Source organism: Peromyscus eremicus, chromosome 12 (genome assembly GCF_949786415.1).
Source record: "Peromyscus eremicus chromosome 12, PerEre_H2_v1, whole genome shotgun sequence".
In the NCBI taxonomy this organism is placed as follows: domain Eukaryota; kingdom Metazoa; phylum Chordata; class Mammalia; order Rodentia; family Cricetidae; genus Peromyscus; species Peromyscus eremicus.
Window position 1 is genome coordinate 51,028,141 of NC_081428.1, and position 27,864 is coordinate 51,056,004.

Here is a 27,864-nt window from a genome sequence, read left to right on the forward strand (position 1 = left end):
AAAAGAAGAATGAATGGAGGTCATTTGAAAAAGGACTCTGGACATTTCAGTCCCCTAGAAGTCACTTAGGCCTGAGAGAGGACAGCTTGCAACAATCAGGGATGGGCAACAAAGGCTTGAGGCAGATATACAGCCCATGCGGTCCTCAAACTTGGAGTCTTCCTGCCTCAGTCTCCCAAGTACTGACTATATGGGCATGAGCCACTGCATGGATTTGCTTTGTGTGCCTCTCTGTTGGCTCCTTGATGACAAATAGAGACACTCAGTGACCAGAACACCAATGCCAGCTGCTTAGAAGACAGGCACTCTGGCTCCTGCAAACAGGGATTGTCCTATGTCCATTGTCCCCTCTTTTCCATGAACACTCTCTGATAGCCAACAAGATAGGGTAGTGGTGGGGCAGTGGGAGCCACGAGAGATGGAGGAGTGGTGTTAGGGGTGGAGCACTCTTGGCTGGGAAAGCCGGGGTCTGGGGGTTCAGGTGTTTCTGTTTCAATTGTTTTACTCTCCTATGCTATGGGATGTCTTTCTGTATGCTAAGAATATGTGTTGCTCTGATTGGTTGATAAATAAAATGCTGATTGGCCAGTACCCAGACAGGAAGTATAGGCGGGGCAAGCAGATGAGGAGAATTCTGGGAAGAGGAAGGGCTGAGTCAGAAGTTGCCAGCCAGACACAAAGGAAGCAAGATGACAAGGCAGAATGAGAAAAGGCTGAGGGACTGCAGGGGCTTGGCAGGACCAGAGAAACTTTCCGACTATGCTCCTAGTTGTTTCTTCTTGCTGTCACAGATTGTCATGAGACACTTAAGTGGAGAGAAGCTTATTTCGACTCACAGTTTAGGGTTAAAGCTTGGCAGCTGGACTGGCTTCTGTGAGTGGCAGTGGGACTGGGAGGCTGTTGGCTCACATCTCAACAGATCAGGGAGCAGAGGAAAGGGAAAGAGAATGGAGGTGCTCAACTGGCTCTCTGTTTTCCCCTATTATTTAGTCTAGGACCACATGTGAAGGTCTTCCTTCAGGTAATCCTTTCTGGGAATGTCCTCACAGACAAAATCATGTGGATGTTTTTGTATTGCCCTAGGCATTTCTTTTCTTTTCTTTTTTTTTTTTTTTGGTTTTTCGAGACAAGGTTTCTCTGTGTAGCTTTGCGCCTTTCCTGGAACTCACTTGGTAGCCCAGGCTGGCCTCGAACTCCCAGAGATCCGCCTGGCCCTGCCTCCCGAGTGCTGGGATTAAAGGCGTGCGCCACCACCACCCGGCTCCCTAGGCATTTCTTAACCCAATCCTGTTGACAGTCAAAATTACCCATCCCAGGTGAGTATTAAGAAGAATAAAGAGTGGTAGAATATTTCCTCCTCCCTCCCTCCCTCCCTCCCTCCCTTCCTTCTTCCCTCCCTCCCTCCCTCCCTCCCTCTCTCCCTCCCTTCCTTCTTCTCTCCCTCCCTCTTTTCCTCCCTCCCTCCTCCTCCCTCCCTTCCTTCTTCCCTCCCTCCCTCTTTTCCTCCCTCCCTCCCCCCTCCCTTCCTTCCTTCTTCTCTCCCTCCCTCCCTCTCTCCCTTCCTTCCTTCTTCCCTCCCTCCCTCCCTCCCTCTCTCCCTCCCTTCCTTCTTCTCTCCCTCCCTCTTTTCCTCCCTCCCTCCTCCTCCCTCCCTTCCTTCTTCCCTCCCTCCCTCTTTTCCTCCCTCCCTCCCCCCTCCCTTCCTTCCTTCTTCTCTCCCTCATTCCCTTCCTTCCTTCTTTCTCTTCTTTTATGGTGCTAGGAATAGAACTCCAGGGTCTTGTATGTATTAGGCAAGCACTCTATTACAGCCCCTGTTCACATAAACTTTTTCATAGCTGACAACATTCCATCATCAAATAGGTGGTGTTATGTGTGTGTGGGTTTGTTCTTTTTTTTCAAATGGCTAAATATATATGGTAATATATGTTTAGTTTGCAAGTAAACAGATTTAAAGCACTTTAGGCTTTCCGGGGAGGAAATGTTCTCTAAGGTTGGAAATTGACTGTTATTACTTTTCCATTGTTAGGATTTGCGTGTTCACACACCAGGCCTCTCTTGGGTAAGAACTGTCATAATGGTTTGATCCCTGCCCGAGAGCACAAAGGAGCTGTTTTATCTTCCTATTTGGTTTTTCAAGATTCTCAGCATGTGTAAAGTATATCTGCAACCCATTCTCCAGGGGTTACATTTCCTAATCCTCAAAAGTTCAGTTTTCCCAGCAGACGGGACTCAGAGCACTTTGTATGTTAATGACAATAATTTTGAATTCAATGCCGACTTTGACCAGACTGAAGCCCCTTTGTAATATTGTCTTGATGTTCTGATATCCCACCACACTACTAGGACAGAAATATGGTCACATCTAAAGAAAAATGATAGACTCAAACAAACAGTTGGTTTGATAAAGGACACATAGGACTATCCAAAGAAGGGAATTTGGTGTCACTAAAATTTTGGAGGAACTTAGAAAATTGAGATTTATTTGAATGGCATCATTCTTCTCTGATATGTCTGTTTCCTCACCTTCCTACCTGTTTTCTTTATTCCTACTATATAGCCTTGGCTGGCCTTGAACCTACAGAGATCTACTGGCCTGTTTCCTGAGTACTGGTATTAAAGACATGTGCCACTGCCATGTTATCATAAGAGAAGATCTTTTTTCTGCTCTCAGACTGGTTCCAACTCCTACTTCTGTTTTTTGTTTGAGATAGGTTCTCTCTATTTTAGTCTGGCTTTCCTGGAACTCACAGAGATCCTCTTGCCTCTGCCTCCCAAGTGCTGGGATGAAAGGTGTGTGCCGTCACTCCTGGCCTACTTCTAGTTAAAAGATGCCATAGGAGGTGCTGATGTTGACCAGGGTTGTCCATGTTAGAGCTCTTGCTAGGCCCCCATTGCCTGCTCAGGCAAAAAAAAAAAAAAAAAAAAAAAAAAAAAAAAAAACCCCAAAAAAAACCAAAAAACCCATGCCTCACATGTATCTTCATCATATTCCTTAACCATGCTAAAAGACAGCTCTCACCTCAAAGACAAAAAGAGATGGTTTGTCTTGGAACCAAATATGAGTGCCAGTGGCACTGGACAGAGAGATTCAGGCCACCACAAATGCTGTCTTCTACTGAGGCAGCAATTTCATGAAGTTATTATAGTAAGAGAACCAAGAATATCAAATAGCAGCACATTTTTCAAATACTTGGGTGGGTACCTTAGGTAGACAGGTTACAGCGAAGTGGGGAAAACTCTGTCATAGGCCCCAGACACTATCCGATGGCATTTTTGGCTTTCAGGTTGGTGGAAGCTAGGGTGATCTGTTTATGCATTCCAAAGGACTAACTTAATAGTCACAGATGTTAGGTGACACTCAGAGAAGTGTGGGAGGCCAACTGGGAGACTGGCTCCCACATTTTATCTCAGGGTACTCTTGAGGAGAGAGGAATAAGAGATTTAGATAGAAGGATAGAGGGGAGAGAAACAGAAACACAGGATAGCCTCGGGAGGGCCTGGATCCTTATCTACCAGCCCCCCCCCCCCCCCCCCGTCTCTTCTAAAGGGCTATTTATAGGAATGCCAAGGAGTGGAGCAAAAGACGGCCAAGTGTAGACCCTTCCAATCACCTAGAAGCCATGCACATGGTCAAGCAATCCTCTACTGCAGCTCTGCTGGGTAAAGCAAGCTCAGATCTCACTAGGAAACTTTTGTGGGCCTCCACAGAGAAGGACAATGGCTAGTCAAGTGGTTAAGATAATCCAAAGTCATTTGTAAAATAGCCCCTTGACCTCCATTCCAATCTTTCTACAATCATTGATGTTCTTTTTATTTTTTACTTTTTAACATTTGGTTATTCAGTATGTGTGTGTGCACATGTGTGGAGGTCAGAGGACAACCTATGGGGGCTGGTTCTCTCTCCACTGAGTGAGTTCTTAGGGTTGGACTCAGGTCATCAGATTTGATGGTAAGTGCTTCTGCCAGCTAAACCATCTCACCAGTCCCAATCACAGCAGTACTAATCTGTCTGTGTAGCACGATGTGTCTTTTTCCTGGGGACTTTAGTTCACCCAGAGGAGATGGGCCACTACAGAATCTCACATAGCTCTGCCTCCTGGGTCTTAAAGACAGGAGTGGCATATTCTAAGCATCCTCATAAAGGGATCCAATAGTGCCTTCCAAAATGCAAAGGGACAACTAGGTATAGTTTTGTCTGGGGCTTTGGCAAATAGAAGAAAACCCTCTACTTTAAAAAAATATTTTTAATAATTCTTTGAGAATTGTATACAATGTATTTTGACCATTCTTATCCTTTGTCTCCCCTTAACTTCTTTCAGATCCACCCCCACCTCTCATGTCCTTCAACTTCATGTCCTTATCATTTTTTAAATAACTCATAGAGTCCTGTTTGTGCTGTCCATGTACTCCTGTGTGTGGGGCCAGCCACTGGAGTGTGGTTGACCTACAAGGGGCCACATCTTTAAAGAGAACTGACTCTCCCTTTTCTAGCAGGTATCAGTTGCCAACAAGTCCTCAGCTAGGTGTGGGACTTCGAAAAACGCCCCCCACACTCCATGATGGATGTTGTCTGACTTCAGCTTGTGCATATTGTCACAGTCCCTGTGAGTTCATGTACACATCTGTCTTGTTATATCTGGAAAACACAATTTCACTGTAGTCATCTACTACCTCTGCCTCCTACAGTGTTTCTGCTCCCTCTTCTTCAATGATCTCTGAGCCTTGAGAAGAGGATATGTGATATAGAAATCTCGATTAGAAAAGTCTCTTTTTAACTGAATTAAGTGGTAAGGAGCGATGATCCAGGTTATCTTACACAAGAGGTCCCAAAGTGGATGATTTCCCCTAGATGTGTTTGAGCACGTCTTCTTTTCCTGTTCTTCGAACCTCAGCACAGGACTTCAGTCTGACTTGCCTCACATCACAGACGGCTGCAGCAGCTCTAGCTTTTCATTATTTTACAGCAGCATTCAAAGATCGAGAAAGAGATCAGCTTTGAAGACTGAGGAAACCTTTTCCAATAATCCCCTCAGCAAGTTCCCTTTATATTTCATATGCCAAATTTATATTATATATACATGCTTGACTCAATCCTCAGCAAAGGGAGCCAGAACATTGTGACCTAAGGACAAACACGCCCTTGTAACTTACATAGGAAAAGAGTGGATACTGGAATAGAGTGAAAGTTCTTCCCCTCCCCTCCTAGTAGAGGTAATAACTGAGAGATTACTACCTTGAGATAGAAAGAAACCCCTATTCATGTTATTAAAATCATTCAGAACACTCTGAGAGTCATGTAATAGTATTAAAATGATTCTAGAAGAATAACAACAACCACACCATCACAACTGTATCTTACAGCTCCTTCTTAGTATTTGTCTGTATGTACACTTGTTTATAGGTAAAACCTTTATTATACAGTCACTCTTTACTGCGTACAAGAATCGTGAACAGGATTGTACCCCTCTTACATCACCCATGGCATCTTTAATGACTCAATTCTCATTGAATTTGATGTAACATTTTGATCTAGCTTCTGTGGTTTGAACCTTTACTATTATTAATATCACTGTTCCAAGCCCTTATGGAGGATATTTGTGTAAAACCACAGGAATAGCTTGAGCCTCCATCACGTGAAGAGGGGCCATGGCAGGCGGTTGAAAAGTCGTTCCTCTTGAACCGTGTGACTAACACTCCGACTTCGTTTGCCGGTCTTCTCGGCCTCCGTCTCCATACTTGAAAAGGAGGAAGTTAGAGTAAATAAACTTGGTGATTATTTCCAGCCGCAATTGTCCCCAGCTTGATGAACTCTAAAATCTTTTGGAAGGAGTTACTGCTTGGGCCCAAGGCTCAGATACTGACTTAATAACATGTAGAGAATAGAAACCAGGGACCACATTCTGCTTGTAGGAAACCTGTGTTTAGCCAGCACATTTTTATGGCAAGCAAATGGGAGCAGTTTTCAGCCACTGTGCTCTACCCACTGTGGTTGAACCTGTCTATTACTTGCTACTAGGAGGCTTTCCCTCTTGTGTCATAGCCGGCATGCTCCTGCAGAGGAGCTTGGAGTTTGTGCCTTCCTGGGAAAGGGTGAAGCTGGGTGGTTGGTTAAACCATGCACCCACCTGAACCTGGCACCTGGGTTTCCATGGAATCCTTTCTTCAGAGTGTTGTTGAAAGGCAGCCTTGTTTGTTCACAAGACCTAGTGCTGGTTTCCGTGTAACGCGCATAAACACCTTGTCAGGCACCAGAGACAGGTTGGAGAGAATGATTGATGGGAGTGGGCTTGTGAAATCACACCTGCTGTCACAGCAGATGGGGAAAAAAGCCGTAGTAACCTGTGGAGTTGCTGATCCTTTTTGAAAATCCACTCATAAAAACATAATTTTAGCTCTTCTGCAGACTTTAGAAATAGCCATTTATCTCAAACCAAACACCAGGGGAGCGAGTACTGTGTGAGTTTTCAGCCATATAATTTCAATAAAGTAGCAAGAAGCCTTCACCGACTGGGCAAACTGGTGTTTGAATGTTTGGGGTGAGGTAGGGGGGTTGCGGCAACTACACCCTGCCAAGTTAAAAATGCCATTCAAGCTGCAGTTGCTGGCTGGCTGCCCACGGGGCCCCTAAACCTACCCATAGAGAATCTCCCACCCCACACAGAGTTATCACCTTTAGTGCATAGGACGCCCCCTGGAGAGAGAGAGAGACTGGTAGATTGTGTACAGTGCAAACCAATGCATGGACAATGGGAAGCAGCGGCTGTTAACACCAGGAGGAAAGCCATGTGGACCTGATGAAGTGTTCTGAGTTCTGTTTGCTAGGCTCCTGTTGTTGTTGGCTCTGTCCTGCTCCACTTAGCAATATGTTACCCTAATTTTCCCTGATATGCATTTAAAATTTATTCCAAGATTAGTTATTGAGTCCCCACTTTATTGCATTACTTTACAGAAGGCACAAAGAGGTGTCGCCATGGACAGAACATGTCTGTGCACATTAAGGGAACTGAACAGATCTAGGCAACCAATGTGAGGAAGGTCCCCAGGGCAGACACTACAAATGACCCTTGCCATGCTTAGAGATGTATGGACTGAAGAAGGAAGGTCTACCATCTGAGTAGGAAAGAAAGACTTGGTAGAAGAGTAAGAACTTGATTTGGGCCTCCCAGTGCATGGAAATTAGGCTTAAAGGAGAACTCTTAAGAGAAAAGGCTTTCACCCCTCATAGTCCAAAGTATGAGACAGTTGGTTTTCTCACTCATCCAGCAAACGCTTCTTGAGGATTGGTTTTGTGCAAGGACCGTCTTAAGCGTAACTAACAGAGAGGCTTTTGCTCTGGCATAGGGAGATGAATACCTCGAGCTGACAAGGAAGTTGTGTGTAAGAGTGAATGTTCTCTAGGGAGCTGGGTCTGGGCGGTGGATACAATAAATGACTACGGTGGACTGGGTGCTTCCTTCAAAGAGGTGATGATTAAGCTCATATTGCAAAATCAAGAAGCAGCCAGCCATGCAGAGGTCAGGGAGCAGAGCATTTACAGGGGAGGGAAGAGCTGTAGCAGAGGCCCCGAGGTGGGCCACAGCACTGCCCTATTTGAGAAGGTTAATGTTGTCCAGTATGGCGGATGACAGAAGAATGGAACGAGTGAGGTGGGAGGGCGACAGAGCCAGATGACACAGGAGTTTGCCTTTTATTCTAAGGGCGATGGAAGCCCTTTGGAGCTGGTACATTTCCTACACCAATCCCTCTGCTGTCTGAGAATCGGTCGGAGTGAGAGCGAGAGAGGAAGCTGAGACAGTGATGGAGAAGCAAGGGGCCTGCTTGGCATCCAGCGGTGTTGCTGGAGTTGGAGAGAACACACATTTGAGTTATGAGGTGGATGCAGAGCTGACAGGATTTGCTGATGGATTGGCTGTGGGCAGGAGGGAAAGCGACTTGTCAAAACAGTGCCAGAATTGGACTCAGTTATCGAGTGTGTTCTGGCTTCTCTGAAATGCTGCAGCAAGCTTTAGGAGAGCATTGAGTTTGCAAATAAAAGTAAGGCTTTCTGTGGAAATAAACAGAGGGCAAGCAAGCAAGAAAATCAAGCCTATTTCTCCTGAGCTTGCTGGTACAGGGGAGCCAGCACCATCACTATGGTTTTGAGAGATTCAATGGCACACAGGAGAACGAACCTGTATGGTGGGGACAGGGAAAGTGTTATGGGTGTCCTGGTTAAAGACTGGTGGATGAGGAAACTATAGGGCCACTAACTACAAGCAGAATATTTTGTTAAGCATTTGAATAAGGGTGTATGGATTGAAGTTTCCAGAAGGAAAAAAAAAAAGACCACACCTATGTTAAAGATTCTATGAGAATAACTGAGGGTTGGAATGTTACAGATCTAGAGCCAAATTATCTTGAGCTATTTTTGACTTCCGTAATACTCACTTATTACCCACTTCTGTGTCTGACTTAACATCCTCATAACTTAACAGTAAACCCTTTTGGGATGTATTAACAGACCACTAACCTCTGCTATTTAAAAGCTAAGAATGTCCTCAGATGACGTCTGAGACCTATTGTGGAGACTTATCTGCTTTGCTGTGAACCCACCTACCTTCCACTGATGCCCTTTAGAAATGTCTTCATTCATCACTTTTTTGTTTTATTCTGTAACTACAAAACTTCAGGAAATTGTTTCCATCTTACCACATGGTTTGGGGAGCAGTGTGAATCTGTGTTTCCAGGCCACCGTTGCTCATGGGGCTTAAGAATAAACGTGTCTTATGCCCTTTGAGATGAGAGCTGTGTGTGTTTTTTTTTTTTTATCAGCAAGTGCATATTTGCCTTACAGGAAGAGGGGACAACATTTAGGGAGACCGCCATTATTAACATCCTGGCCATTTGAGGGTGATGTTCTATAATCATTGTTTAGTTCCCTGAGCTGCTGTAGAGATAACACCCTACTTCCCTGCAAGTCTGGGCTGCACTGGGTTGGTTTTCTGGGTTGCTTACAATAGACAAGGAGTTGGTGCCCTGGATTGGGTTGTGTCCTAAACATGTTGTCACAGGTGGTGAGTCAAAGTTCTATTTTTATACATTGTCCCTTTATGAATACAATGTCCAAGTGTCTTGGTGATACTTATTTTTGTTTGTTTTATTCTGAATGTTTTAGTCTCTAAGCTCTTGCAAATCCATTTTTTCCATCATGTATTTTTTTCCCAACCTTGTTTTCTCTGGTTGTTAGACTTTCCTTCAATGGCTCACTAGCCCTTATCTCACACAAATGACTTTTTTTTTTTGTTTGCTTGGTGTGGTGGTTTGAAAGAAAATGGCCCCCAAAGGGAGTGGCACTATTAGGAGGTACAGCCTTGTTGGTGTAGGTGTGGTCTTGTTGGAGGAAGTGTGTCATGGTGGAGGTGGAGGATTTGAGGTCTCATATATGCTCAAGCTCCTGCTGGTGAAACAGTCTACTTCCTGTTGCCTGCATATCAACATGTAGCCACTCCTTCTCCAGCACCATGTCTGCCCGCACACCGCCATGCTCCCCACCATGATGATAACGGGCTAAACCTTTGAACTGTAAGGAAGCCACCACAATTAAATGTTTTCCATCATAAGTGTTGCTGTGATCATGGTGTCTCTTCACAGCAATAGAAACCCTAACTATAACAGTTTTTTTTTTTTTAATGACAGATATTAATTGAGCTTCTAACCCTAGAACTGGGATTCCCCAATGACATTTTTGCTCACTTAGTCTACTTGTTGACACATTTTCCAGGGTTATCACTGTGGCTTGGAGTTCTGAGGGCATCCACTAGAATTTCCAGACTCTTGCATACCAGTACTAACTGGGTCAGGGACACACGGATAACAGTGGAAATAGAGGTAGTTTACTAAGAAAGAGAAGGCCAGCTGGAGATGTGGCTCCATTGGTAGGGTGATTACCTAGCCGGTATACAAGGTCCTCAGTTCAACCCCCATCACAGAATAAATTCAGCATGTTGGTGCATGTCTGTAATCGCAACACTGGGAAGGTGAAGACAAGAGAAATATAAGTTCAAGGTCATCCTTCACTGCATAGATTTCAATGCTGCATTGCACAAGGCCTTCTTTTTCTCCATGTTTTTTTTTTTTTAAAAAAACACAACTAAACAACCAGACCATGGTTTGGGAAAGCACTGTGCTGTATTCCCAACTGTGGGCAGCAATAGCCCTTCTGGAGTGAGAAGGGAGCAAGGAGGTGAGCGAACATTTTGCCGTGTATATCCAGGCTCAAGGCTGCTCACTAGAAAGAACGCTGCTTGCCAGGCCGGGTGACTCCCTTCCCCTTCTCAAAGGGGATTTGCCATCACTGATGCCACACTGGCCTTTATCTCACCGGAACAGGTGCAGAGTAGCTATCTGTCCTGTACTGGGAGTCGCTTACGTTTGGGGGTGGAGAGCACATGTAACAAGACTCTCCTTCAAAACTTACCTCCACCTGCTTGTATTCACATGTATCCGATAATAGGACTCAGATTCGTTCATACATCAAAATCATAGAATATTAATAAAGTCTAGAAGAAATCTTTATATTAATAATATTATATATTATAATATTATGTATTATAATTATATATTATTATATTATATCATATTAATTTAATTTATTGAAATTTTAGTATAACTGAGCACACATATGTAGCTTGAATGTATGGAAGATTCTAGTGGCTTTTTTTTATAGAGACTTCCTTGTGCCCTACTCTTTTGCTACTACATATTTGGGTCAGAGATAATTTTAAAAATCCCATTCGATTAGTAAATTCACTTTTGTCGGGTAAAACTTTCTAATTTTCAGTTCATGAAATACGGCCAAAGTGGACCAATGAGATGGCTCAGTAGGTAGAGGTAACTTTTGCTAAGTCTGACAACATGAGTTTGACCCAGGACCCACATGGTGGAAGGAGAAAGCCAACTCCCATCGGTTGTCTGCTGACCTACACACACACACACACACACACACACACACACACACACACACGTAATCAATAAATTGAAAAACAATGGTCAAATCAGTGTCTTCAATCTCTACTCACCCTTGGAGTTGAGATGAGCACACTCTAGATATGCTAAGAGCAGCAGCCAACAAGGTCTTCGCAGTCCTCCAGAACCAATGTGTCAGAGTCGGCATCCCCCCTGTTTCTCAGCTGGCACTTTCCTGGTCTAGCTGTCTCAGAAGGCATGCCTACACACACTCCTGCATCCAATTTCACTCTCCTTTCTTCCCTCTGCATCTCTAAGGATCAGTGATCTCACCAAAGCACGCCACAGTCTCTCATCAGTTTTCCATGCAGTGAGCGTTCCCTTGCTTGCTTCTGTTACTTTAAAGGCAAGTATACACTCCCATCTCACCTGTCTTTCCCACCATTGCCTCCTGAAACACGAATGACAGACGTCTTGAAGCAAAGATTTTTTTTTTAATCTCTTAAGTAAAACAAAATTTCCTTTGAAGTTCGTCATTTACCACTCACATTCCCAGCCGGTTCCACTTCCCATCACCAACCATGCCGAAAGCAGGACAACTTGGGGAAGCTTGTCTGCTCAATGCTTAGGAAATTCCCGCAGGCAGGTATCTCCAATCAGCTCTAATCGACTCCTCAGTGATTTTCTCTCAAAAGGAACCACTTGAGGCTGAGCCAGAGGCTTGTCAAGAGCTTGAGGCCTTCTGGGGGGAACTGAGAGAAATGGAAGAGAGGTGGGTGAGCCAGGGGGGAGGGGCTGCATTTGGACAAGCTTATAAATCTGCTTCTAAACCCCAATGCAACCTCTCCTGCAGATGAAGTGCCTAAATTTCAAGGGAGAGAACATTATTTTCTCTGTGTTATTTTTTTATTTATTTTCTGTCTTATTTGCAGTAATTGGGAGACACCTTCAGAACTCTCCATAACATGAAAGTTACGTATGCTCATCCCTGGTCTAATTAAGGGATGCTGAGCGTATGTTGTGCAGCTGATGTACCACCACATCCAAGACTGCTGACATGCCCTAGCAAAAATGTGAATGTCAAAATGAGAAAATGGTAAATGTTTGTAATCACATAGTCAATAAAATGTATATGATTTTTGTCAACATTCCAATTATTCCCGAATGAGTTCAGCAAAGACACTAAATTCAAAGCAGCCTTTGTTATTCATGCGATAACAGAGACAATAAGACACTGACTTTTGAAAATATTGGCGTTGTGGTTGGAAATATAGTCAGTTTTATTTTCGGGTTTCAAGTTAATTCAAAGTGGGGAGAGGTAGCTAATATACAAAAATATTGGATAGTACAATTAGAACAGAAACAGATCAAGCTGAAAGCATTTATATTATGGTCCCACAAAAGAGTTAAAATTATAAAATATGTTATTCATGTATGAAACACCAATTCACATAAGTAGAAATTGGGAAGATTTTTGGTTAAGAATGCTTCTGGGAGAAAGACTTTGGAAGGAATGGGCAATGGGATTCTAAGCTTCAAGATTTAGCAGTCTGATTAAAATGAAGGAAGCATCCATACAGCTTCAAAACCCTAAGCAAAAGTGCGGGAGGTTCCCTTTGAACCACTGGCTGTCCCACATTAACTTCGGACTGTTGCACTAGAGCCCGTTTCGAGCAGAAAAGCTGTGTCGGAGGGGATCATATCTATATGTAGGACCGAGGCAGGGGCTCTGATGCAAACCATCCCTCAGGCTGTGTCCTAGATCATCTCAGCAGGCCATTAACCATAACCACTCTACCTCCCGTCCCCTAGATTACTTCTAAATATGGAGATGACACAATGAGCTGCACGTGTTTAAAGTACGCAATTTGATAACTTCTGATAGAAGTTGATCACATTTGAAAACATCACTCCAGTCAGGCTGGCACCATCCCCAAAGCCTCCTTGTACTCACTGGAAATCCCTCCCAACAACCCCCTTTAGTATCCAGGCAACCACCAGTCTGCTTTTTTGCTGCTACAGATTAGCTTGCGCTGTTAAGAATTTTATTGAAATGAAATACTAGATTCTGTATTTGGGGGCTTTTACTCAGCTTAGTTATTTATTTATTTTTTCATTTGTTTTTTTTTTTTTTTGAGAGAGTCTCATGTAGCCTGAACTGAGCTCTTGTCCTTACCTCCCAACTACTGGCATTACAGCTGTGTGCTACCACCCCAACTTAGTTACGCTGTGTGTGTGTGTGTGTGTGTGTGTGTGTGTGTGTGTGTGTGTATGGTGGGGGCATGTGCTCACGCACGCTCACACTTGCACACAAATATGTTGCTTATATAAACAGTTCATTTTTTTTTACCTATTCATTTTTACTAGTATGTCTTAATTGTATAAATTAAAATAGGTTTCATTATGATATTTTCATATATGTATGCAATATGCTTTAATCACAGTTCACTTCTTTTTTTTTTTTGACACCGGGCAAGATCCCACTATCCATTTGTAGTGCTCGTCCGATTATAAGCAAAGCAGTTGTGAACACAGCCATAGCAGTCTTCATTTGGGTATGCATGCCCTTCGTCGTCGTCGTCGTGGGTCAAGATGTGGGAGAGAAAGGGCTGGGTCACGTGACGGTCTGAAGCTGTACCCCAGAGCTGTGCTGGTTGTCTTGCTCACAGTATAGGAAGCACCAGGTCCTCCCAGCTCGTCCTGTGGCTTGTCACATTGTCACATGGTTGTCGCTTGTGCAGCCGGAACTTTTTATTTTAGTCCTGCTAATGGCTAAGGGTGCCAGCTTGTGGTTTTCTCTCGCTGTTCTCTAATGAATGAAAGTTGAGCATCTTTCCGTGGGCTTTTTTCCCCATTTACATGTTCCGTGTTGAGCGGTATACCTGGAAACACAGTAGACTGCTGGCGAGAGGAAGGTAAAAAAAAAAAAAAAAACTCGATGGATGGAAAAGAATAGCAGTCGCAACAACAAAGAAATGCACTTAGAAGCTCCGAGAGAAAACCAGAAGTGCCCAGAGAAAGCTATGTTCCGCAAATGAAGTAAATGACGCCGTAGGAGCTGAGCAACTGGTGTGACAGAGCAGTTATTTCTGAAATAATGAAGCAGAACTTCAGATATATCTGGGGGAGATGAAGAGGAGCAACCGAAGCTTTGGCGTCACATTTTCTCCCCTCGAGGGCGTCACAATCACCAGACTTAAACACACTCGCCTGCTCTCCTTAGTTTTGTTTTCTCCTTTGAAATTATCATGTCATTTCAAAAAATAGGTGTTTCCTCCCATAGATGCGCCTCACTTATTTATTTCCTCCAGAGTTTTCTTATAAAGTGAAAAGAGCGCTCGGTGTTGATTCTCGTCTTTCGGCTGCTGCAGACAGTTGATGAAGTATTACTTCGTGCAAATGTAAACTTCTGCTCATTAAGCAGCGCAAGTTGAAAAACTCTCACAAAATCACTTAAACCTCTTAACATTTGCTCGAACCATCTTTCCAGCCTCAAAGGAAAAAAAAAAAAACAAACTACAGCTTTTTGCAGTTTGGTTTATGCTTCCTTTTTTCTTCAGTTTTTCTTACCAGATTCAAAAACATGCCTCATAGTTGCACTTAAAGAGAGAAGGAGAAGTATCGAAGGAGTTTCATTTAAAGAGAGAAGGACAAGTATTGATGGTCTTTGTGCTGGGTTAAAAAAAAAAAAAAAAAAATTATCATTTTCTTCCTGTCTCCTCTCCAAGACCAAAATTTTATAGAGAAAACCAAATTTTATACACAAATTATTTTGATCATCATCTTTTGGGCAAAAATTACACTTTTTAAAGAGTAGACACAATTGTTTTTCTTTTTCCTTTTAATTTTCATTTAATGTGTATGAGCATTTGCCTGTATCCGGCTGTGCACCAGGTGTGTGCAGTGCCCGTGGAGGCCAGTAGAGGGAGCCAGGTTTCCAGGGACTGCGGTTGGCTGCTGGGAATTGAACAAAGGACCATCTGAAAGAGAAGCCTTCATCTCCACCCCCAAGACAGGTTTGATTTTGTTTCTTAAGTTGTTTCATGTGAAGGGGACAGAGAATTGCGTTTCAGTCCCTCTCGCCCCTCGGCCTTCCTGCGCTCAGATCTCTCCTCGTCCCCAGAAGAGACTTCCTTTTTTTTTTTTTTTTTTTTTTTGTTTTTTTTTTGTTTTTCGAGACAGGGTTTCTCTGTGTAGCTTTGCGCCTTTCCTGGGACTCACTTGGTAGCCCAAGCTGGCCTCGAACTCACAGAGATCCGCCTGGCTCTGCCTCCCGAGGCTGGGATTAAAGGCGTGCGCCACCACCGCTGGCTCCTGCTGCTCACTCGGCACATCTTCTTTCTTCCGCATGTGGTATTCTCACTCTTGCCCTTCAGTTTCTCGCAGCCTGCGCTCTGTAACCCATTCGTTTTGTGATTATTTTTAATTCTCGCCACAATGATTTGCTTGTTCTAATTCCCTGCGAAACATTTCCTCCTTTTATATGGCTTTTTGAAAATTATCTTTACTTACACAGATACAATGTTCTTTCTTGACTATTATGCAAAAAAATAAGAATTTATTTTTTTAGGGGGTGATTCTCCTTCAAAGAAGATTTTTTTCTATTAGATTGTTATCTTTTTTAGGGATTATTTATATTTTAAAAATCCATGTAAATTAATTAACCGGCTTTGTTTTAAATTCTTTAATAATTTATGTAGTGGCCAGGCAGTGGTGGCACATGCTTTTAATCCCAGCACTCGGGAGGCAGAGGCAGGCAGAGCTTTGTGAGTTCAAGGCTAGTTCAGAACGAGATCCAGGACAGCCAGGGCAACAGAGAGAAACACTGTCTCGAAAAACCAAATATATATAAATATATTAAATTATATATATTATATATATAATTTATATAGTGTTTACAGTACATAGGTGTAACTTTTCATTGTCTACTTAGGGATCTTGTCCCACTTCACCTGAAATGTGGGAAACTTTTAAGTGTGTGGGCACATGTATCTTCAGCCCCCTTCTTCATGGAGGAGTTAGAAGATACGCCCCCTCCGCATACAACGTAAGCCCTGATGAGGTAATGTCAGTCTTTGCTTTAAGCTGTTTCATATGTTTGGGAGAAATAAAGAGTGGATGGTCCTCTATATTTACCACTCCCATGTTCTTTACTCCTTCCTGGAAAACTGGTTTCCATTTGCTTCAGTTTTCCTTCAGCCAGAAGAACTCTGTAGATAATTTCACATATTTTACCTCTGCTGACAGTAAATTCACTTAATAATTAAAAAGAGAATTGACTCACTTCTTACTGTTGTTCTCCCTTTTTAAATACTTTTTTTTAGGAGGGGGGTGGTTGTGATAGGGTTTCTCTGTGTAGTTTTGGTGCCTGTCCTGGATCTCGCTCTGTAGACCAGGCTGGATTCGAACTCAGAGACCTGCCTGCCTCTGCCTCCCAAGTGCTGGGATTAAAAGCATGTGCCACTACCGCCCAGCAACACTTCATTTTGTATTATCATGTGTTTGTGACCACAGCTATGCTGGAGTTGCACTGTGCATGTAGGGACCAGGGACAACTTTCAGGAGTTGGTTCTCTCTTTCCCTCCAGGGGACAGGGGCATTGACCACAGGCTCTCAGATTTCCACCACAGGGACTTTTAACCTGCTGAGCCATCTTGCCAGCCCTCCTCTTTTTATATAATATGTTTCTTTTTGTTTCCCAGGCTGGTTTCAAACTCTTGGGCTCAAGGTTTCTTCTACATTAGCCTTCAGACACATGCCACATCGCCAGTCTTCAGTAATGTTTTTGTTTGTTTTCTGTGCTGGGGACTACACTCATGCTAGGCAAGTGTTCTGTCACTAAGCTACATCCCTAGGCCCTGCCTTTCTTTTTTAAAAATGTATTCTATTTGTTATTGTTTTATGTATGTGTGTATGATGCTAGGGAGGAGAGGTAGGTGGTCGTGTGCATCGTGATGGGTGAGGGTCAGAGGACAACTCTGTGGGGTCACTTCCCTCCTTCCACCTTTACTTGGGTTCTGGGGTGTAATTCAGGACATTAGGCTTACACAGTAAGAACCTTCTCCCACTGAGCTATTCTGCAGGCCCTGTCCTCTTTTTTAAAGGCTATTTTTACTGTTTTTTTTTTTTTCCTTTCAGAATTTTAAAGCAATTCCTCTCTGTATCTGGTAGTTAAGGGTTTGGCTAGGATACTCCTGAGCCTGGCTTTTCTTTCTTATATTCACTCTGTCTATAGTTTAATAGTCTAAGGTGGTATTTTTTCATCAAAAACTGGGGATGTTTTGGCCATTACTTTAAAGATACATTTATAGGCTTTCATTTTTATACCTTACCTTTAAGGTCTCCAATTATATGCATGCTAGGCCATATATACGTATTTTTTTGTCTCACATGTCTCCGTATCTTTAATTATTTGATTTCCATTTTATCCTCTTTCTTCTTCAGCTTGGATAATTTCTTTTAGCCTTCCTTAAAATTCTTTCATTTATCTTCTCACTCCCACTCATTTCATGTAGTAGATTTTTTTTAACCTAACTCTTTTTCAGTCATTGGATTTGTTCTTAGTTTTAAAAACATAGCTTTTACTTTTCTACTGTTTTCCTATTGATTAATTCATTGCAAGCATATTTTCCTTTATCATATCAAGCATAGTGACATGACTATTCGTCCATCATTGAGGGTCTCCATTGACTCCTTTATGTCTTGAGAATGAGTCACATTTTCTTAGTTCTCCAATGAGTAATTTTTCATTTTACTCTGGACATTATAAATGGTAGGTGCAATTTTTTTAAATATTTTTTTTCAAAGACTTATTTTGTGGGAGCTGTTTCTTAGTTATCTTTTAGGTGGCAACTTAAAATCAAGCTCACAGATTTTTTTTACTCTTATCGGAGATAGCTCCATAGGATTTAGGAGTCAACCAGATATGTGGACAGTATTTAAGTAGAGAACTTGGGGGCTTACTCGCTGACTGTGGCCTTTCCTTTTTTCTTTCTTTCTTTCCTTCTTTTTTCTTTTGGATTCACTTCTTAGTTTCCAGTGGCTGCTGTTTTCCTCTTCTTCTGACCAAATAGTCCCTAGTTTACTATTGGACATTTGGTTGTTCTGAGTTCTTACTAAGTGCAGCTCACCTTCAAGATAAACGATATAAAGATAAGAGAGCCCCCCACCACCACCACCATGTGCTTGTTCCTTTTTTGAGAGTTCCCATGTTGCTCCAGAATCTTCCTGATTGGCTTTATTCTCCAGCACCTTCCGAGAGTACACTGTTCACACTATGTACAAAACTCATCCTTGTCATCTGTGGGAGCCTCAGTGTCCTTAGACCTTACTTCGCCATTAATTTTGATTGTTGTTGTTGTTGTAACCCAGGCTGGCCTGGATCTTTCTATGTAGCCAAGGCTTGCCTGGAACTCCTGATCTTCCTGCCTCAGAAGCCTGAGTGTGTGTATCACCAGACCTAGTGGCCATCAGAATTTGAGCTCTAGACACGTACAGTTCTGGGGATTTTCTTCAGCTCGTTCATCCTTACACTTGAGCATCATTAGCTTGGTGTCTTGGTGTAAAACATCGGGACTGGCTTCTTTACAAGGCTGGAATGCTCCATTTCTACATCTTTTAGTCAAAAGATGAAGTGTGAATTGAAAAGTTTATTTATATTGTAACTCAGGGGTCTCGGGGGAGTGGAGAAGCAGCTGAAGACAGGAGCACCATCCACAGGGATTTCATCTCTGTGCCTAAGAGTTTCTCTTCTATATTTGAAATGGGGTTACCTTGGCAGTGTCCCTGATTTTTGCCTGGCAGGGCAGCCTATTCCAGATGTTATATTGGAACTAAGCCTTGCCTACAGTTGGCTCAGTCTATGAAATAACTTTCTAACAAAGTTTCCTAATACTGGGTTCTTTCACTGGGATCGTTCATGTGGAAGACTGGTGGCCATCCATATATTTTTCTGTGTGTGTTATTCCTCCTATTACTATGAGGACTAGTGGGAGAAAATAGTACTGATATCTCCTTGGCATACAGTAAATAGTAACTTTGAGTTGCATGAACAAATATTTATTGAATTCACTGTATAAATGAATCGAAAGAGAGTTTTCTTTGTAGTATATAACAGTATATTTAGCATTCTGAAGAATAAGAATTCAATAATTATGGTAAATTTTTTCTAATGTCTTTAGAAGGTTTTATGAGAGTAGGTATGAATAAGTTATTAGAATATTTTTTTAAAAACTTTTTATCAGTTGACATAGATGCATATAATGTGTTTTGGTCACTCCCCAACCCCTCCCTTCAAATTCCTTCCCTATTTCCCCCCACCACCACTTTTCCCTTTCAACTTCATGTGCTCTTTTTCAAGCTCACTGAGTCTACTTGGTGATGCTGATATGTGGACCGATATAGGGCCACCTACTGGAACATGGGTAGCCTCTCAATGCCACATCCTTGAAAACCGACTCTCTCTCCCCCAGCAGCCATCAGTTGCCAATAGCTCTTCAGTCAGGGGCTGGACTTCACGAGCTCTTCAGCCACCCATGTTGGAATTTGGACAGACTTGATTGTGTGCAGGTCTTACGCATGAATTCACAGCCATGTTAAATCTGCCAAACACTATTCTACTGCCATTGCTCACTACCTCTGGCTCTTAGAATCTTTCTTTCTCTTCCTCCACAATGATCCTCGAGATCTGGGGGGTAGGAGATGTGGTATAGATGTCCCATTTAGAGCTGAGCACCTCACAGTCTCTTATCTCTACACATTGACTAGTTGTGAGTCTCTGTATTAATCAACATCTTCTGCAATAAGAAGCTTCTCTGATGAAAGCTGAGTGAGGTACTAACATGGGTATAGACATAAGAACTTAGGGGGCAGTTATGACTGCGTCCATTTAGCAGAATAATAGTATTAGGTTGTTCTCTACAGCAGTACAACAGCCATTGGTTTTGGTTCAGTTAATGGTACTGGAGATGAGTTCCATCTTGTTAGAGGGCTTTAAATCTGAACAGAAAGTGGTTGGTAACTCCTAAAACATTTGCCCAAGTGTCATACAGTAAGAACATTCAAACAGGTGTTCCTTTGCTTTCTTGACTCAGTACCAAATAGTCATTAGTAGTATGAAACTGAGTCTTTTTCCTACAGAGGAGGTTTCGAATAGTATTGGTCTTCATAATTAGTCATACTCAGGATGCAGAAAGCTGTATTGAAAGATGCTAACACCATCATTACTCAGGGTGCAGACAGCTATATTGAAAGATGCTAACACCATCATCTTACCTTTCCAAGCCACTCATCAATATAAAGTGAACTGCGTGTTAGAGGCCATGTGGAAGATTTTGATTACTTTAGAAATATTTATCTCTGACAACGGCTCCAGCTATGACGACTGTCCAGCTCACACCTTCCTACTGCTCCCTCACTTCATCAGCTGAATGGAGTAAGTGTTTATCATGGTATAGGAGCATTCTCCTAGGGAGTGTCTAAACATCTGAACATAGAAATGAATTATCCAGTTTCCTCACCAGATATCAGGCAACAATTCTTGCCTCAGTCAAAGTTCCAGACATGGGTCTACTGTGTTCATGAGCTTTGGCAGAAAAGTGACAGTGTGTTAAAATAACATCGGTGGTCACTTACTGCACACCCTTGTATGTGCCAGGCTGCTTTTGAAATCCTTTATATGTATTATTTTGTTATAACTTAAAGGGTCCTGCAAGCATGCACTGTTTTCCTAATTTCACCAAGAAGGAACTGAAGCACAGAGAGGTTAGGTAACACCTCATGATCATGCTCTCAAGATCAGCATTCTTGGTTTCAAGATCTGAGTCTTTAACTGTGGTTTAGACTACACCAGGAAATTACCCACGAGAGATGGACAGATGTGGGACTTCAGAATACTTTGTGAGATTGCCTTGAGTCTTGGAGGGACTTGAGATGGAAAGAGGATTCTGCTTTTGTGTGCTATACTCATGATCCCAAACATGTCTCCCAAACTGTCACAGGAAGTGTTAGTAGTACCCCTAGCTCCCTTTTAGATTATTGGCACTGAGCCTATGACCATACCCTCCTGAATGTGCTCAATCTCGGCAGACTATTAACATGAGGAATTTGCGGGAAATGTGATGCCCCAGACTAGCAACCAAGAGAGGAGCTGTTAGTGAGGCAAATTTGATCTCTTTCCTCCCATCTACAATTTTGTTAGCACCCCAGATGGAAAAGCCACAGTCCAAGGCAAACAAACTATCACCTGTGTGAATCTGCTGATGGTCAAGTGCTTATTTCTGCTAATTGTCAAGCACCTACTATAGTCATTATCTTTTAGAAAATTGTGGAGAAACATAAAATGTGCCATATACGTCATCTTAAGCACATAATTCAGTGGCACTAATTGCACTCACTGGGCTGGAGGCAACTATGGCTATTTCCAAAACACTTCCGTCATCTCATACAGAAATTCTGTCTCCATTAAGCAATGATCCTTTTTATTTTGAAAATATTTTTGTGTGTGCACGGTGCACATGTGTACAAGTGCAAGTACGTGGTGCATGCTGGTGCATGTGGGAGCCAGAGGTCACTGACAAATACCTTCCTTGATTGCTCCGCACTTTATCTTTTAAGACAGGGTCTCTCACTGAACTTGAGACTCACTGATGGGCTTGGCTGTCTGGTCAGTGAACTCTAGGGACCTGCCTGTCCCTGCTCTCCTGCTCTGTCCCCTGCACTAGGAAGATAGATGTGCATGACCACACTTGGTTTTTTTTAGCGTGGGTGTATGGGATACAAACGCAGCTCTTCATGCTTGTACATGCTTGCGCATGCTTGCACATGCTTGCATGGTAGGCACTCAACTGACCAAGCCAGCCTCCCACTCTTAGCAACAATTCTTCGTTTTCCAATTTCAAAGTTAACAGTGCCTGCTAATGTACCGTCTCTAAATTTGCCTGTTCTAGATATTTCATATAAGGAGAATAATACAATATTTGTTCTTTTGTGTCTGGCTTATTATATTTAGTATGTCCCAAGGTTCATTCATACTGTAGCTTATATCACAACAGCATTCTTCTCTATTGTTGAATAATATTCTAGTGTTAATAATTCTATAATAGTATGCGTAGGTATACGCATTGACTTAGCCATTTTTTTTGTCTGTTGACAACATTGCTACCATTGTAGACAGTGCAGCCACAAACATTGACTTGTAAGTATCTTTTTGACTCTCTGGTTCAGTTATTTGGGATGTATACTAAAAAGTGAAATGTATGGTAGGTAGTTTCTAGAATGGCTCAGCATGGTGCTTCCTCCTGTTCTTCAAGCCCTTCTGTCACCCTCCCCTTCTAAGTGGAAGCTGAGTGACAGAGATTTGTCTCTAACAAACAGGCTACTGCAAGGGAGACGCACCGAGATACGGTGTGAAAAGCTGTGACTTCTTCCTTTCTCCTTTGCTGTCTTTCACTCTCCTGCTCTGTTGCTCTCAGGGATGCTAGAGTCCATGCTGGGAGCTACGCGATAGAAAGACCCATGTGGCGAGTGACTGAAGGAGGCCACGGCTAACAGTCAGAAAGTGGGGCCTTTGGTCCAGAAGACTGTGGGGAACAGAACTCTATGAAGCGCTGAGACGTGGATCTTCACCCACTTGAGCTTTCAGATAAGACCACAGCCTTGGGCAGCACCTTGGGAGGGCTTTGTGAGTGAAGATGGGGCGAAACCACTTCACAAAATCGTGCTGCACAGACAAACAGAGGTAATAAACATCTGTTGACTTAAGCTCCTAAGTTTTAGGGAATTTAATATGGGAAGGTGGGTAACGAGTAGTCCACATTTTCCGCTCCTTTGATAAGAACGTTAAATTAGGGTGGATGTAAGACAAAGATGTTTGAAGCAGTAGTGGAGCGGGCGATTTCACTGGACCTGTTCGAGAGCATTAGACATGGACTAGCCTAGAGAGAGAGCTAGATTAGGGGGAAGAATCATCAATCTCTCTATGATTATACTTTTTTACTGAAGAGTCTATGTATATTGTTCTTTTGGATGGTTATTGGGTTCAGAATGCAGTGGCAAATCACTGAGTTCAATATGCTGTCTAGACTCTTCTAGGAGTAAAGGAAAGTTGTAATCTAAACCTTATTTTTGCTTCACCTTGCTCTTCCTTTAGGTAAAAACAGTATCAAGTTGAGAGACAGTTTATTACTTCTTCCTACTGCAGAATTTTCTGGATTGAAATAACAATGTTCACTTATCAAAATAGATTGGGCTTTAAAAAAGCCAAAACAAACAAACAAACAAAAAAACAAACAAAAAAAGCCAAAACATCACCAAGTACATCAGAGACAAGTGATGACGGTGTCTGCTGGTCTTTGCACATTGTTCTTGAGTGGATTATGGGGGCTCAAAAAAGCCCTTACGAGTATGAGCATGCTATTCTATGTTTCTGCAAGTGTACATTTTCCTACATAAAGTGTTGGTAAGTTTTAGAGATTCCCAAAGGGGAATGGGACCTAAAGTAGTTGGCAAACTACTAATTAGGTTTCACACTAGCCTCCCTGCTCTTGGTTGTAAGAATTTTGAATCTCAGATCAGGAATAGACATTTTCTGGTATCTAGAGTCTCCTATTGCTGAACTTCAGATCACCAGATTGGACTCTTTGTATATTGATAGAAGATTACGTTGGGCCCAAAGAAGCTACAGCCTCTCAAGGTTATGTGCTAGGAATGGACCCCTTGTCCATTCACACGAATCTATGTCTTTGCAGGCCCATGGTGGGGCTCATGTGTGGAGTTGTTTCTCTGATTCAGGGTAATTTACTTTTATTTATACCTGATAACACCAAGAGGAGATTCTGACAAATTAATATATTCTTTGATGTCAGAATGATGAGCAATTAGCACTGAATGTAGAAGACTCCTAGTCCAATATTTACATTATCTTGTCACAGCCAGTCTCTCAGGTACTGAAGAATTTCTGCCATCCTTGGAAAGAATCCATTCCTCTATAGGGCAATTAGGTTGGAAATATCTTCCCTTTTTTTTTCACTTTGGAAATACCTTCCATAATTCTATGTTCTCTCTATTCTGTGACTGTCTATTGATCTTGGTTCTTCCTTCAAACAATGGGCTGTTGTACTTCTTCTTCCACACGGGCAGCTGTTTCAACACCAAAGATAGTTCTCAATTCAAGTTACTTTAAGAGTGGTTCACGTCATGACTTTGAGGCTTCTCACCTCCCTTAACACAAGAGTAGTGGATTGCCCACAGTTCAGGACAATGCTTTTCTCTTTCTCACAGAAGGCCTTTGGAATGAGCCATACACCTATTAAAACCTACTCTCCTCACTTGGTGGAACTGTAATTTATGAGTGAGAATCGTTAGGGGCTGGAGATGTTGCTGGAATGTTTGGGCATTGCATTTAATATACAAGTATGTATATTTGTCATATGTTAGTCTTCATGAATTTGATTTTCAAATCCATTTTATTTGCAAATGCCCCGAAAATTAATAAAGCATATGTCTGTGTCTGTGAAGGCCTTTTTATCTGTGAGGAGAAGACTTGTTCTCAGTGTGGGTGAACCATCTCATAGTGTGGAGGCTAGGATAGAACCAAAGTGGGAAAGGATGAATCTCCAGCGTATGCCTTCTAGCTCTCTGTTCCTGGCTGCCATGCGGTGAATCCTCCACCGTGTCCTCCTTACCATGACTGAATCCCCTGAAACTGTAAGAAAAGTGAGCTTTCTTTCCTTAAGATTTTTTTTTTTTTTTGCTTAGGTTTGTTTTCACAGCCATGGAATCTCTAAAACAAATACACATACAGATGAGTTGTATGACAATACTTATCTATGCATGTGTGAACATATGTGGCAGCAATGGCTGTGCCCCCCCCCACGCATGTATACATACACAAAGATGTCTTCATCATCTCTGCATGTCCCAGGGCTGATAGGAGGGAAAATAGGGAATTTGTATTTTGTAGCTGCATAGAACATGATTAACCCATGATAAGTCTGGCGTTATGAGATGGTAATGCCACACTTAAGAGTTGATCTGAGAACCCCACCTTTCAGACCAGGGGAGGCTTAGGCTTAGAATAGATTACATAATTAAAGAAATGCAGTATTATTTCATACCTGTGTGCCGTGGAGTAAAATTCATACCATTGCTTATAGTTATTTAGTAATAACTTGTTTATGGATATTCTCATAGCAGATTTTCCAATTAGAGTTTTAACACTACACCAAGGAGCTCATCCCTTTTCAGGCATGTGTCTAAACAGTTATATTCATTTTGAGATAGTGTAGAAGCTGTATTTCTGTGACTCTTTCCAGTTTATTAAAACATTTTTGTTGTTGTTTCTTGCAGTGAACTTTTAGGGTATACAGGGCTCATTAGCCTCCACTTCATCAAGGAAGAAACAGCCTCAGAGAGGCCAGGGATCTTTCTGAAGGTCTGGGCTTGGTAGATAGAGCTTTTCTGAAGGTCTGGGCTTGGTAGATAGAGCCTTTATGGAGGTCTGGGCTTGGTAGATAGAGCTTTTCTGGAGGTCTGGGCTTGGTAGATAGAGCTTTCCTGGAGGTCTGGGCTTGGTAGATAGAGCCTTTCTGAAGGTCTGGGCTTGGTAGATAGAGCCTTTCTGAAGGTCTGGGCTTGGTAGAAGAGCTTTTCTGAAGGTCTGGGTTTGGTAGATAGAGCCTTTCTGAAGAGCTTGGGGGGTGATAGGTAGGGTTTCAGATGCAGGCTTTGGCGTAATCTGCTTCTTCACACAGTGGGGACGGAGGGCACCTGGAAAGGAGCTTGGCGACTGTCCTTTCCCACCTAGCATCAGAAAGGTTGGCTGGTAGTGAGCAACGTTGGAATTGCCCTCTCAAGACCTCCTACACGAGAAATGGCATCTTATTACAAAAAAGTGAAAGTATAATTTACATACAGTGATGTGTATAGACACTATGTGCATAACTTGATGAGTTTTGACAAAATTCAGGCACTTATGCAACCCACATTTGATCAAGATCATTTCTATCACTCTAGAAATGTTTCCGTTGTTTCGTGGCCCATCTCAGTTAGTGCCCTCTCGTCTCCCATTCTGCCAGGAGACTTCTGCTCTGACCTCAAGCCTTACAGTTTTGTACTGCTAGTGTCCCATGGTTCTTTCTGGGTTGACTGTGGATGAGGTTAGATGGGCAGTTACTGTGTCACTTTTTAATAAAGTATTTCTCTTGTATGTATGTACGTGTGTGTATGTATGTATGCATGTATGTGTCTCTGTATGTGCCATACACAAACAGGTACCCTCAGATGCTAGAAGAGGGCACTGGATTCTCCTGGAGATGGAGTTACAGGAGGTTGTGAGCCACTGGGTACTGAAAACCAGACTGAAACTCCTGGAAGATCAGCAAGCACTCTTCACTGAGCACAGTCTCCAGCTTTCAATCCCCAGGCTCCGAAATTTGCCGTATTAGTAAAAAGTGTGTCACTGTGTCGGGACACCTGAGGAAGACATTTAAAGGAGAGAGGGTTTCTTTTGGTCCGTGGTTTTAGAGGGTTTAGTCTGCCATAACCTAGGCGCTTAGGTCCAAGGTGACGTTGAATGAATATCATGGCAGAGAGGGCATGGTGGAGCAAAGCTATTCAACTCTCTCAAAGACTGGGAGAGAGCAAGGGACTGGAGTCTTGATATCTCTTCCAAGGGCATGATCGCTGTGACCCATTTCCTCTCGCCTCCTGAAGTTTTTCTCACCTCCCAATAGCACCACTGGCTGGGACCAAGCCTTCAGCCTGATGAGGAGGAATATTTCAAATCCAAACCAACAGTTGCCATAGTCAGCCTGGACCCAGTCTACATAGGAGGCTCATGGACGGCTCTGCTAGTGACATTTAAGCAGTTCTGAGACCTTGCCTGAGGCTTGCACACAGCCACACTGGAATCAAGTTAAAGTTGACACAGAGTAAGACAGCAGCTTCATTGTGTGCTAGCTCTGGGGAGAGTAGGTCTAAGCTTATCCTCCGCACACAAGTAGGGAAGACCATCATGCCCTGAAGTCCTTTACGCAACATCAGAGTCCCTTTCAGAAGTTCCCACCATTACTCTCATGTATTAGTCGCCATTACTCTATGGTGATTCTGCCAAGTGACTTGCATGTGGGCCTTCTCCCCGAGGGAAAGAATAGATTTGGGAACGGAACTATCACCCTGGTGTCTGGATAATGGGGATCAGATTCAATAGGCAATCCTGCTCTGTCCCCCATCTGAGTCCATTTCAGAGGTAGGGACAGCTGGGATGGCCTACCCCACCCATCTCCTTCCCCAGCTGCCTTTCTGGACAGCTCCTTGAGACACTCTTTTTTTTTGGTTTTTCGAGACAGGGTTTCTCTGTGTAGCTTTGCGCCTTTCCTGGGACTCACTTGGTAGCCCAGGCTGGCCTCGAACTCACAGAGATACACCTGGCTCTGCCTCCCGAGTGCTGGGATTAAAGGCGTGCGCCACCACCGCCCGGCGAGACACTCTTATTTTTTGCACACAGCCCCAATGAGTCTGTTTTGTTCTGGTTGCACAATCCAGGTCAGGCATTTCCCATTATAGGTTGAGCGCTCCCTCCTCTCAGTCAGGAAAAGATGATGAGAGAAACCGGAGTGTGATGGTGGAGGCCACCATCACAGCAACAGGAAGCCACTTCTTTGGAAAATATCCACGCTATTCCTCCTGGCTATACTGACCAACTGAAAGGATGGGACCCAGCTCACCTTCCCATCACAAAGGAAATCATGAATGCAGACAGTGCTTGTTCCCATTTCTGATCACTCTTTTTTTTTTTTTTTTTTTTTTGTCTTCAACAGGCAAGATAGAATGGAATCGGCCCTCCAGGGACTGCAGCAGAGGCCATGGTCTCCTCACAGATGTGTTCAGAGAAAGGGAGAAGGCATTGTGGGTACAGGG